Source organism: Lissotriton helveticus, chromosome 5_1 (assembly GCF_964261635.1).
Source record: "Lissotriton helveticus chromosome 5_1, aLisHel1.1, whole genome shotgun sequence".
Classification (NCBI taxonomy): Eukaryota; Metazoa; Chordata; class Amphibia; order Caudata; family Salamandridae; genus Lissotriton; species Lissotriton helveticus.
Window position 1 is genome coordinate 31,706,890 of NC_136065.1, and position 6,000 is coordinate 31,712,889.

Sequence of the window (6,000 nt, forward strand, 5' to 3'; positions counted from 1 at the left end):
TTAGCGTTGTGAAAAGGTCCGGGGCTAGAGCCTGTCCTCTTGAACTTGGTACGGTCTCTGGGCTGTTGTCTTGGATGTGATGCAGCCTCCGGGCTGGCTTGTGGTTTGCTTGTTGTATCGGAGTGCTTTGAGGTCTATGGACCGATGCCAATGACGGTACTGGTGGAATGCCTGTGTGTGTGAGCAGCGACAGTGCTTTCTGGACCGTTGGTCTTGATTTTTGAGTAATTTTTATATTCTATCTTTTTCCTTACCTTTTTTTTTATTACAGTTGCTGGTGTTACGTTTGTCTGTTAGGTACAGTGCCTGCGTCTTATATTAAGATGCCATGTTTAAGTAAGTTAGGATATTTTGGATGTCAATGTTGTTCTACCGATGCTTGGTTGTAAGAGAGCCAGCCTTCATCTCCAGAGGGGACCCCACATTTTTACATATATGTCAAGCATGGTATTGGCCCTATTATGTTTAGCATATTGTGGAATAAATATACAAGGGACAATGCTGAGCTACAATGGCCACTTACTGGCTCGTTTGATAAACAGAAAATATATTTTCTGCAGGACAAGTTGTTTGCTAAAAGGAGTAGGCAGTCCATGTTTGACCCTTTGAGGGTGTGGCAGAAAAAAGCAAAGCAGCAATGCATGCAAGCAGAGAAAGGTTCGAAGGAAGTAGACACAAACTATCACGCAAAAGGCAATAGCCTATAAAAGAGCAAAGACAGAGAAAGGCATAGAGTGTGCAAATATGAAATTCCGATTACAGACTGATAAATGCTATGTTACTAGGGAGGAAGGTGATGATTTCGTAGAACAGCTATTGGATTCTCGCCCTCCACCTCTTTATGCCCCGGAATGGATATGCCCGACAGTCCCAACGTCCCAGCCTGTGGCCCAGAGTGCTGCTCTCCTTAGTGCTTCCGTTTCTGTCTACCAGTCCTATTTAAACTGCTACACGCCCTTCACCCCGCCACGCTGTCCCCCTGTATGATGATACCCGTCTCTGCATCCGATCTGTCCCCCTTGGATGCGCACACCCAAATACTATCAAAGGCCAAGACACCTTTGCATGGAATGCGAGAAGGGATTTGGACTACAGCGCAAGATCGCATGGAGATTGTAGGTGCGTTCTGCTCTGAGTGATGAAGAGAAGAAAGTGGTGGCGACGCAGGCAGCTCAGTGGGCTCAAAACCTGATCTACAGTGTGGAAGATGTGTGGAGTGTGATGAAGGAGTATGAACCCTTTGTACAACAACGTGCACTTAAGCACATGTCAGCTACGCTAATAGGATTATGGGAACAGTGTTTCCAGGGTGTTGCACCACAGATCATATATGACATACAGGACAGGGTATATGCTACAGGTATGGCTCCTGATTAGGTTTTTGCCAAGGTATCGACACTGGTGGGGTACTGTGGTGGGCTGTTCCAAAAGGTCCCGACATTAGGGACACAGCACCCTATGAGGGAAGTACACCCTATTTACCTTCCTGACATACCGGAATTATGCGACACCATGGATACTGTAATAAGGCAGCGAGTCGACGCCCGGTTTCAATAAAAATGGATCTATACTCCTTGGAAGAGGAGTGAGATCCTTTCCCTGAAGAGACAGTTGCGGGACCCCGAAAAAATCTCACTGCATTTTGTAAGGAAATGACTGAGGCGGCCTCCTCCACAGTGATGAAGTTAGCTGAGTTGTTCTTTGGTTTGTTGGTACCGGTAGATATATGGAGAAAAGTCCATATGCAGGACCATGCATTGGAGTTGGGTGTCACAAGGGATGAAATTCGAGCATGGGATAAAGAGCGCAAGCCCGGTGATAAGCCTAAAGCAGAACTCTTGGCTTTACCAGGGAATATTATAACTAGGGCTCCCGGTTTTATGGTATTTATTTTTTTGCCATTTCCGTCTGTATTTATCCATATTTATGTTTGGGGCATTTTTTCTGTTTTTATCCACATTTATTTTTGCCACAAGCAAAAGATGACGCTGGAGCTAGTATTTTTATTTAAATTGACAATGCACACATGCACTCGGTTGTTATTTGTCAATACTACATTCATCTGAAGACTTTGCCATTTGCAGAATGTCCCAAATATGCTTAAAAGTGCTATGACAAGCCATTTGTCTCAGAGCCTTGCAGTTTCTGTCATCTGCAGGGTGCCACATCCTCTTCCCCACTGAACACCTTACTGCCACACTGAGACAAACTCACACTGCCTTCAGCTACAGCCCAATTGTGCCCCGCTGTAAACACCTGGAAGCAATTCAATTCAAATTATGCTCTATACTACAGTAATATGCTGCCTGAAAACAAAGTAACAACATAATGGAAAAAAGCAAACACTCATTGTGAATACAACTTAAAGCTTTTACACTAATTATTCAGAGATCAATGAGTGTTTTTGCTTGAAAAGCAAACGACATGGAAAGAAAAGTAGCGCTTCACTGGCACACTCTGTACGGTGGCGCTAATGTGTTGAATCTAAATAAAACCAATCTGGCCACTTTGCGACCACTCTGTCTTGCTTTATTTAGTTTTGTATTTATTGGTTGTATTTTCAGGGTGGAAGGGCGAATAAAAATTTCTGGGAGGGCTAATTCTTCAATAAACTGGCATGTTTTTTCCCCTGTCAGCTCGGGACACTTTTCTCTTAGTTCCGCTCAGCATACCAGGCTCGTTATTGCACACAGGAGAGTTTTGGAAGGGCGTGTATTTTAAAGTTCTTGAAAGTTTGCAGTCCTTATGGAAATTCGACCTCTCACTGGAACTGAATTATTAATCCTGTTACCGATCTCTTTGCTTTCACTTCTTGCCACCAGTGTCTGGCGGAGATGGTTTTATTTATTTTTATTTATTTTATGCATTTTTATATAGCGCAGACTTTACCCGAAGGCGTCAGAGCGCTTCACAATAGAACAGTAATGATACATGAGGAGAAAATTACAAGTGAGCATGTTCCAAAAGCACACGTTATGTTACATGTGGCAATAGTGACAATGGTTCATGTGTTCCTGCTTTGCAATGATGCTCTGCTAAGACATCCATAACGACTGTCTCAGCCTCTGTTTTGCATTAGGTTGTATACCTGCCCTGGATGAATAACAAATACCAGAAAAGCATGGTACCAATTAGCTACAGCACCGAAGCAGTTCAAACATTCGAGGTTGTCCCATATATTCTGGTGTGCCGCTAATTGGAAACCTAACTACGAGTTACAAAATGCAAAATAAAATAGAGCTACTCAAGCCTGCCAAGGCACAGCTCGACTTGTTAAACTGTCTCTTAATAGGTTGGAAAAGAAAGGCATTTTATTTGGATAGCAGAAAAAGGTAGTTCATCTGGTGACCTCTGAACCCGTCTCTCGTCTGCTATAAATCAAATTGTGCAGGTACGCCATCGAAGTGTTGTCACCTCATCTCATGCATTTAAACAATTTTTTTCGGTTTATTATTTATCAATTTTTGTTCTTGTAATCAAATGAAAGTTGAAGTGGCTGGACAAGCAAAATCAATTACTCGGAAATATATGACAGCAACTTTAATTTAATTGGTGTCTTCCTGTCTCTTAATTTCCTTTAGATCATTGTGCTTCCAGGAAATCGGCAGAGTGAAGAGGCAGGCAGGGGCTCTAAGAAGGGGTGTAGGAACAACAAAGCCTTATTAACAAGTAATTGGTCTTTCAAAGACCTGTGAAGTACTAGGGTGCACCCGGGGAGCTGTCTCAACCTGGGCTGACACCTCTTAACCCTCTAAGGAGGGGGAGACACCGGATGGTTGGGGGTGTGATTTTACTTACGTTAATGAAGACCTCACTCGAGCGTTGTTACTGAAGGCTGGTCTGCTGGAGCACGATGCCGCAAAATGTACTAGTATTTTCCTGTTTTTACATATAAATACAGATAAAGGAAAACGTGTTTTCCGTCTGTATTTATATGTAAAAATCCGTCTAAATGGAAAACCGGGAGCCCTAATTATAACATACATGCACTCTCTCATCCCGCCGAAGAGGGTGGACTGGGATAAGCTGACTGCGTGTCGTTAGAAGAAGGATGAGAGTTTGTCAGATTTCTTTAACAGATTTGAAGGGGTTTTTCTAGATTTTAGGGGACAGGATATGTCACAAGATGGTGGTGTATGTTTGTTTGTGAACAGATTTTTACTAATCTGCTCCCTGAGGTTGCAACAAGATTGCAAGCCTCGGACAGTACTTGGATGACCTCCTCCCCGTCGGTCAAATTAACTATGGAACAGTATTATGGTAAGGAAAGGGTGGAGAAGAAGTCAAAAGATTTGAAAAGAAGGGTGTTGATGCAGCAAGTTGAGGAAGAGGAACGAGGTTCGGGCCATGGCTACATCGATCTAACAAGTACCTCAAGTGGGCCTGTGGGACCCAATCAATGTGTATACTGTTATAGGAGGGATATTGGCGGAACGAGTGCCCTGAATTGTTTCAGAAAGGGGGAACGCAAAGCGATTGTGACCCGAGAATACTTTGGCAGCCTGTTCAGCAACCCCAAATATTTGAAATACCTATTCTCTACTGATGATGGATAATAATCCAGAAACACGTGTATAGAGGTGGCCCGTACTTATCTGCACCAGCCTAGTGAAATAATCGAAAGACTTTTGTAAGTACACACGCTTGGCGAACTGTATGCACCATAATGCTTAGGGGCGAACCAGCTGGGAGGTGAAGCAGTGTGATCCCACGTTGGTTTCCTTTTTAAAAGGTTCCCTCGACCCATTTCAGCTGACGAGCTCGTGGAGAGGCCCCTGTGCGCCTTGTGAGGTTCTGTGACCCGAGAATACTTTGTCAGCCTGCTCAGCAACCCCAAATATTTGAAATTCCAAATCTCTACTGACGACGGATAATAATACAGAAACACGTGTGTAGAGATGGCCATTACTTATCTGCACCAACCTGGTCAAATACTCAAAAGACTTTTGCAAATACACATGCTGAGCGCACTGCATGCACCATAATGCTTAGGGGCGAACCTGCTGGGAGGTGAAGCAGTGTGATCCCACATCGATTTAAAGAACGCTTTCTTTAGCATTGCAATCCATCCAAAGAGTAGGTATCTATTCGGTTTTGCAATAGCCGTTCAAAGCTTTAGATTTTGCTGAGCTCCTCAAGGCAATACAGAAAGCCCCAGTATTTATAGTCAGACTTTGAAAACACAATTGGACTCTTTGGAACTTCCCCCTGGTGATGTGTTGTTGCAATACGTTGACGATCTCCTTGTGGCCTCTGATTCTGAACAAGGCTTTAAGGAGGCCACAGTTAAATTGCTGCTACATTTAGCACATCATGGACACAAGGTGTCACTTTCAAAATGTCAATATTATCGATAGGAGGTCACCTATTTAGGTCACCTACTGTCGTAGGAGGGTCGCAGACCAACACCTGAAGGCATAACTGCTATTACTAATATGCCTGTTTCTAAGACCAAGCACGAGGAACACCCGTTCCTGGGCATAACTTCATATTGTCGGCATTGGATCCCAAACTACTCCCTACTAATGAAACCCCATCTTTACCTCACCACCAAGGATGTGCATGAACCATTACCCTGGACACCTGCATGCCAGCAAGCTTTTGAACAATTAAAGGTTGCGTTTTGTTCTGCTCCTGTGCTTGGTACTCCTGATTACCAGAAGCCTTTTGTGCTCTATGTATATGAGGCGGATGGATGCCCGCTTTCTGTTCTAACACAGGGTTTCGGTGGTAAGCTGAGACCCTGAGCTTACTTTTCTGCCACCCTTGATAATGTTGCCAGTACACTCCCGAGCTGTCTGAGGGGTGCAGCGGCAGTTTCTATCAGGCAATCGGCAGGGCTCGTCCTCGATACCGACCTCACAGTTATGGTGCCTCATACTGTGGACACACTTTTGAATAAGACAAAGATGCAGCACCTTGATACACAGGTTGCTGTCCGCATTGACACTTCCCACTAAGTTAGCGATAGTAAAATGCAGCGCTTATAAAGCTAGTGCA